The 8,357-nt window shown below is 48.8% G+C and overlaps 1 pseudogene; it reads right to left on the bottom strand.

Annotated features, from left to right (window-relative positions):
* Positions 1-3,820: 3,820 nt before the first annotated feature.
* Positions 3,821-5,030, bottom strand: LOC142724288 (adenosine receptor A1 pseudogene; annotated as a pseudogene).
* Between the last annotated feature and the right edge of the window lie 3,327 nt (positions 5,031-8,357).

The raw sequence follows: 8,357 nt of genomic DNA, 5'->3' as shown, positions 1-8,357 counted from the left end.
TGCGCAAAAGCCACTCACCTGCTCCGTGTGATATTCGCGCAGCCGCCATCATTATGACACTCCATTTGGATGTTTGTCGCACGTGGTGCTTTTCTGTTTTCATTCATCCTTTTGACCGCTGATGCGCCAATCCCGCTGTTCACATGGAAGCGCTTCCGTGCGGCCTGCGTTGTTTTCACGCATCCATTGACTTCAATGAGTGCGTGATTCACGCAAAACGCCCGAAGAACGGACATGTCGTGACTTTTTTTCAGCGGACTCACGCACATGTCTGCACGGCCCCCTAGACTAATATAGGTCCGCGCAACGCCCGTGAAAAGCATGCGCGTTGCACGGTCGTGATTCCCGTTCGTCTGAATGAAGCCTCAGGACGAGGAGACTGTGGGACGTATTTAGACATTGCGGTTATAACCACGCTTAAAAAAATCCTAAAATCCTATGCGTTTTACCGCGATTTATTGCGTCTTTTGATGCAGCTGTTTTTTTTACCACAATCGCATTCAAAAAATTCATGAATTTGTTTAAAAACTAATTTTTTAAATGCGATTTAAACTGCAAATCAACCGCAAAATCGGAATATGCGGTGACTTTGTCCTCTGTATTGTACATTTGGGGCCTCCGTCTTGGTCGTGCTCATCTGTTTTAGATCAGTGTTAGGCCTCATTTACACGAGCGTGTGCGTTTTGCGTGCGCAAAAGGCACTTGCCAGCTCCGTGTGTCATCCGTGATTTTCGCGCAGCCGCCATCATAGAGATGAGGCTAGTCGACGTCAATCACTGTCCAGGGTGCTGAAAGAGGTAACTGATCGGCAGTAACTCTTTCAGCACCCTCGACAGTGAATTCCGATCAACCTGTTTAAAAAAAAAAAGAGGTTCGTACTTACCGAGAACTTCCCGGCCGTTGCCTTGGTGACGCGTCCTTGGTGACGCACCTCTCTTGACATCTGGCCCCACCTCCCTGGATGACGTGGCAGTCCATGTGACCGCTGCAGCCTGTGCTTGGCTTGTGATTGGCTGCAGCTGTCACTTGGACTGAATTGTCATCCCGGGAGGTCAGACTGGAGGAAGAAGCCGAGAGTTATCAGTAAGTCGGAATTATTTTTTTTTACACGTTCACGTATATTGGGATCGGAAGTCGCTGTCCAGGGTGCTGAACCAGTTTAACTCTTTCAGCACCCTGGACAGTGACTATCTCCTGCCGGGTTCGGTCAAAACGAGTTTCAACCGAACCCGGTAAAGTTCGGTTCGCTCATCTCTAAGACACTCCGTTCGGATGTTTGTAAACAGAAAAGCACGTGGTGCTTTTGTTTACATTCAGTTTGACAGCTCTTGCGCCAATCACGCAGTTCGCACGGAAGTGCTTCCGTGCGACCTTCGTTGTTTTCACGCACCCATTGACTTCAATGGGTGCGTGATGCGCGAAAAACGCAAGATTATAGAACATGTCGTGAGTTTTACGCAATGCACTCGCGCTGCGCAAGATTCACGCATCGTCTGCACTGCCCCATAGAGTAATATAGGTGCGTACGACACGCGTGAAAAGCACGCGCGTATATTATGCTCGTGTAAATGAGGCCTTAGGGTATGTTCTCACACACTATTTACGGCGTTTTAGCCTCGAATTACGTCCGAAAATGCGCCTCAATAGCGCTGACAAACATCTGCCCATTCATTTGAATGGGTCTCACGATGTTCTGTGCCGACGGTGATTTTGTTTACGCCCCGCTGTCAAATGACGGTGCGTAAATAGACGCCCGCGCCAAAGAAGTGCCTGTCACTTCTTCAGACGTAAATGGAGCCGTTTTCCATGGAAAACCAGCTCCAGTTACGTCCGTAATGGACGCGGCGTTCAAGCGCCTCAACATGCCTTTACGGCTGAAATGACGGGGCTGTTTTCTCCTGGAAACAGCCCCGTAATTTCGGCCGTTACGGACGCTGCCGTGTGAACAGACCCTTAGGCTTTATTCAGACGAACGGGAATCACGACCGTGCAACGCGCATGCTTTTCACGGGCGTTGCGCGGACCTATATTAGTCTAGGGGGCCGTGCAGACATGTGCGTGAGTCCGCTGAAAAAAAGTCACGACATGTCCGTTCTTTGGGCGTTTTGCGTGAATCACGCACTCATTGAAGTCAATGGGTGCGTGAAAACAACGCAGGCCGCACGGAAGCGCTTCCATGTGAACAGCGGGATTGGCGCATCAGCTGTCAAAAGGATGAATGAAAACAGAAAAACACCAAGTGCGACAAACATCCAAATGGAGTGTCATAATGATGGCGGCTGCGCGAATATCACACGGAGCAGGTGAGTGGCTTTTGCGCATGCATAACGCCGTGTTTTTGCGTGCGCAGAAACGCCACGCTCATGTGAATCCAGCCTTAGGGTATGTTCACACGCACTGTTTTCAGACGTAATTCGGGCGTTTTACGTCTCAAATTACGCCTGAAAAAACGGCTCCATTATGCCTTCAAACATCTGCCCGTCGCTTTCAATGGATTTTACAATGTTCTGTTCCCGCGAGGTGTCATTTTACACGTCGCTGTCAAAATACGGCGCGTAAAAAGACGCCCGCAAAAAAGACGTGCAGGTCACTTGTTGGGACGTTTTTGGAGCCGTTTTTCATTGACTCCATTGATAAACCGCTCCAATAACGGCCGTAAAATACGCCACAAAAAACGTGAGTTGCTGCATAAACGTCTGAAAATCAGGAGCGGTTTTCTCCTGAGCTCGGTATTTTCAGACGTATTTTGCTGCTGCGTGTGAACAGCGCCTTAGGGTCCTTTTACGCAGTGATGAACGCGACCACTCATTGATCGCTGCTCGTTTGCTCCTTTCACATTTAGTAATGTCCGGGGACGAGCGCTCGTCACTACAATCACCATCATGTCAGCCGCGCCGGGAGACGAGCCGCCGACAACAATATTTTCTGCTGCATAAATAATACGATCAGCCGGCGAACGAGCGTTTTCCCGATCCTCGGCCCACGTCTAAGGACCTTCAGGCCTGATTTACACGAATACGTTTGTTTTGCGTCCCTAAGAAGCGTTTTTCCTGCAGGTCAGTGCCGTGTGGGGTCAGTTTTTGAGGTCCGTGTTGGTGCACATTTTTTTATTTTGTTCTCGCATTTCTTTAGCAGCTGGTGCGTGAATCACGGATGACTTCAATGTGCGCGTGAGCCGCAAAAACGCAGCAGAATACGACATGCAGTGAGTTTCACGCAACGGAACCGCGTGGCGTGAAAAACAACGTATGTCTGAATAGCGCTGCTGAATTTCTTAGGTCCGTGAAAAAAACAGACAGTGCACATACATGGAACACGCTCGTGTGAATATGGCGAGAGACGCTCGTAGCGGGAAGATGGGAGGAGCGCGCCTATTAATAAATTAGTTGCATTTCGACTTTTTGAAATCTACAAATTTCACTTGTATTTTTTTGGGCATAACTGTTAATAAATCTATCGGGCCCCGGGGTGTCGCCCCTTCATGCCACGCCCCTTTATGCCACGCCCCTTTTATGCCACGCCCCTTCTTTTTAAAAGTGCCAGGGACTATATAAAAATTAAAAAAATTAAAATATTTTTTTTTTACGGAATTAAGCAGTGCGCCTAAATTTGCTACTTTTTTCCACCACTTAAGTTGGCATCAACACCTTAATACAGGGCCGGAGTGTTTAGTGGGGGGTCCCGTCTGTATGAGGCCGCCGTGTCCTGCAGGTGGGCACACACCATGTGACCAGAATGGGCGCCAAGAACCTCACATTCCTAAGGATAGTAAATAGAGCAGCAATGCAAGTTACATGAAATCATATATTCAATGGTTGTATACAGATGTAGTCACCTTTATCTTGACTCGTTAAATACACAGTGGCAAGAAACTTTAGCTTGACTTTCCACAAGGGACTTCCAGGACGCTTCTGTTGCTCTGGGATCCGGTGTGAGGATATGGAGGTTTATAGGTTCTTCTTCCCTGCGGCCATCGTTGGGTCCTCTCTGTCGACTGCAGGGTGAGAAATTTAGGTGCCAGGCAGAGGAACACCCCGAAAGTGACCTTCCCCCCGCTGCTCTTGGGTAGCTCTTGCCAGACTGGATGCAGTGACACTTCCCACAGCTCCGGTGCCACAAGGGCAGGACAAGGTGGCCTCTATTGCCCGTCGGAATGTCCTCATTCGAAAAACATAAATAATGGGATTAATAGCAGAATTAGCATGAGAGAGAATGACAGCGGAGAGCACGAGGTCGGTGGGCACGGTGCACTGAGGGCAGAAGAGTCGCACAACGTTAAGGATATGAATGGGGAACCAACAAACAACGAAGCAGAAGACGACAAGGAACAGCGAAGTGGCCATACGAAACTCCCTGACAACAATGCGGCGCCGCCGCCTCCTCCGGCTGACGTCCACTGCCCATTCTGCAATCTGCCGGATCTGTCTCCGAATCTCTAGGAAGATGCGAGCGTAGAGCACAAGCATGGCGACCAGCGGTGGGATCACGCAGCCGAAGAATATCAGGTAGACCATATAAGACTCCGAGATGAGGCTGCTGAAGAGACACGCGCTGCCAGGAGCGAACAGTCTACGCCAACCCATGAGTGGCATCAGTCCAGTGAGTGCCGCCAGCATCCAGGTGCCGATTATTACTATGATGGAAGCTCGTGGGGTAACCAGAGCGCGGTAATGGAAAGGGCACAAAATGGAGATGTAGCGCTCCACCGCGACTGCTAAAAGTCCAAAGATGGACGCCAACGAAAACGTCATGAGGTTGCAGAGCATGAGCAAGCAGGAGTATAGACCGCAGCGTGCAATGCCCAGGTCCAGCAGGATCGCGCAGGGGATGGCCACGGCTCCCACAAGAATGTCCGCCGTGGCCAGAGACAGCAGGAAGTTGTTAGTGACGGTGCGGAGCCTGCGATCACTTATAATTGCCAGGCAGATTAGAGTGTTGCCCACCACGGAGACCACCGCCATCAGCACTTCTGCCACTAGGTAGGGAACGTTAGACACAGTAACCAGAGGGACAGCTGAGGAGAAGTTCATGGCAGGCGAGAGGGAGGACGGCGGGTCACCCCGGGAGAGGATGAGCTGCAAGATAAAATCGTGAGTTAGTGCCACGCAGCGAGCTCTGGAATATTATCTATTATGTCACAGCACTGAGCTCTACTACACAATCCACAAAAACACAAATCCCCAAACAAATCACAAGTCAAAAGGGGAAATATTTTCCAGCACAGAATGGCGATTCGGGGGCCGCGCTCTGCTCCCCAGTCCTTGTAGACAATGTAGGTGGTAAGTGACCCGTGACACGAGTATTCTCACTGAAACCGGCCATAGATCCAACAATAATCCTTACAGGTCTGACCAATTTTTGGATTTTAAGGATTATCTTTGAATCTATTGAGGCAAAAACAATCGATTCATTTGTGGCTTCTTCCTGACAAACGTTGGTTGGATTGTGGCCACATCTTTACATCTATAGCCAAAAAAAATTCATGACACCTTCCCTTTAATACACGCACCATCTGTCATTAATCACTACAACTCTCACCTGGAGCTCAGAGGAGCAGGATCAGGAATCCCATCATGAGGGAAGACTGCCGGGAGGATCAACCTCGTCACCTGGAATATTCCTTATATCCTACAGATTGGGTGGACTCTTTGTGTCATAACATTATTTTGCCCAAAAATAAAAAGCTGTTCTGAAAATTGAGAAGATGAGATTGTGAGTCAGATCCAGGTCTATTCCAGAGATTGGGGAGATGAGATTGTGAGTCAGATCCAGGTCTATCCCAGAGATTGGGGAGATGAGATTGTGAGTCAGATCCAGGTCTATTCCAGAGATTGGGGAGATGAGATTGTGAGTCAGATCCAGGTCTATCCCAGAGATTGGGGAGATGAGATTGTGAGTCAGATCCAGGTCTATCCCAGAGATTGGGAAGATGAGATTGTGAGTCAGATCCAGGTCTATTCCAGAGATTGGGGAGATCAGATTGTGAGTCAGATCCAGGTCTATCCCAGAGATTGGGGAGATGAGATTGTGAGTCAGATCCAGGTCTATCCCAGAGATTGGGAAGATGAGATTGTGAGTCAGATCCAGGTCTATCCCAGAGATTGGGGAGATGAGATTGTGAGTCAGATCCAGGTCTATCCCAGAGATTGGGGAGATGAGATTGTGAGTCAGATCCAGGTCTATTCCAGTGATTGGGGAGATCAGATTGTGAGTCAGATCCAGGTCTATCCCAGAGATTGGGGAGATGAGATTGTGAGTCAGATCCAGGTCTATCCCAGAGATTGGGGAGATGAGATTGAGAGTCAGATCCAGGTCTATTCCAGTGATTGGGGAGATCAGATTGTGAGTCAGATCCAGGTCTATCCCAGAGATTGGGGAGATGAGATTGAGAGTCAGATCCAGGTCTATCCCAGAGATTGGGGAGATGAGATTGTGAGTCAGATCCAGGTCTATCCCAGAGATTGGGGAGATGAGATTGGGAGTCAGATCCAGGTGTATACCAGAGATTGGGGAGATGAGATTGTGAGTCAGATCCAGGTATATTCCAGAGATTGGGGAGATGAGATTGTGAGTCAGATCCAGGTCTATCCCAGAGATTGGGGAGATGAGATTGTGAGTCAGATCCAGGTCTCTTCCAGAGATTGGGGAGATGAGATTGTGAGTCAGATCCAGGTCTACACCAGAGATTGGGGAGATGAGATTGTGAGTCAGATCCAGGTCTATTCCAGAGATTGGGGAGATGAGATTGTGAGTCAGATCCAGGTCTATCCCAGAGATTGGGGAGATGAGATTGTGAGTCAGATCCAGGTATATTCCAGAGATTGGGGAGATGAGATTGTGAGTCAGATCCAGGTCTATCCCAGAGATTGGGGAGATGAGATTGTGAGTCAGATCCAGGTATATTCCAGAGATTGGGGAGATGAGATTGTGAGTCAGGACCCTCTGTCTGCAGATCCAGGTCTAGTCTACAGGTTTGGAAATGTGATTGAGTGACTGTAGGGGTTTGCCGTCACTTTCTGTGTCCGGATGTCTCTGCCTCCAGAATATGAATCAGGGAGAGGCTGTGACACATGTGAGCAGATACATTTATACGCCCACGTCCAGCAGCCTTCCTAATAATGATGGCCTCCATAAAGGGTTACTATGATTTATAGGATCCTGGACATCATGGCAGGCTGTGGTGATTTATAGGATCCTGGTCATCATGGCAGGCTGTGGTGATTTATAGGATCCTGGTCTTTATGGCAGGCTGTGGTGATTTATAGGATCCTGGTCATCGTGGCAGGCTGTGGTGATTTATAGGATCCTGGTCGTCATGGCAGGCTGTGGTGATTTATAGGATCCTGGTCATCATGGCAGGCTGTGGTGATTTATAGGATCCTGGTCGTCATGGCAGGCTGTGGTGATTTATAGGATCCTGGTCATCATGGCAGGCTGTGATGATTTATAGGATCCTGGTCATCATGGCAGGCTGTGGTGATTTATAGGATCCTGGTCATCATGGCAGGCTGTGGTGATTTATAGGATCCTGGTCTTTATGGCAGGCAGTGATGATTTATAGGATCCTGGTCTTTATGGCAGGCTGTGGTGATTTATAGGATCCTGGTCTTTATGGCAGGCTGTGGTGATTTATAGGATCCTGGTCATCATGGCAGGCAGTGATGATTTATAGGATCCTGGTCATCATGGTAGGCTGTGGTGATTTATAGGATCCTGGTCATCATGGCAGGCTGTGGTGATTTATAGGATCCTGGTCATCATGGTAGGCTGTGGTGATTTATAGGATCCTGGTCATCATGGCAGGCTGTGGTGATTTGTATGATCCTGGTCATCATGGCAGGCTGTGGTGATTTATAGGATCCTGGTCATCATGGCAGGCTGTGGTGATTTATAGGATCCTGGTCATCATGGCAGGCTGTGGTGATTTATAGGATCCTGGTCATCATGGCAGGCTGTGGTGATTTGTATGATCCTGGTCATCATGGCAGGCTGTGGTGATTTATAGGATCCTGGTCTTTATGGTAGGCTGTGATGATTTATAGGATCCTGGTCATCGTGGCAGGCTGTGGTGATTTATAGGATCCTGGTCTTTATGGTAGGCTGTGATGATTTATAGGATCCTGGTCATCGTGGCAGGCTGTGGTGATTTATAGGATCCTGGTCATCATGGCAGGCTGTGGTGTTTTATAGGATCCTGGTCTTTATGGTAGGCTGTGATGATTTATAGGATCCTGGTCATCGTGGCAGGCTGTGGTGATTTATAGGATCCTGGTCATCATGGCAGGCTGTGGTGATTTGTATGATCCTGGTCATCATGGCAGGCTGTGGTGATTTGTATGATCCTGGTCATCATGGCA

This window comes from Rhinoderma darwinii, unplaced genomic scaffold (genome assembly GCF_050947455.1).
Source record: "Rhinoderma darwinii isolate aRhiDar2 unplaced genomic scaffold, aRhiDar2.hap1 Scaffold_578, whole genome shotgun sequence".
Lineage (NCBI taxonomy): Eukaryota > Metazoa > Chordata > Amphibia > Anura > Rhinodermatidae > Rhinoderma > Rhinoderma darwinii.
This window is presented reverse-complemented; position numbering and strand designations above follow the sequence as displayed.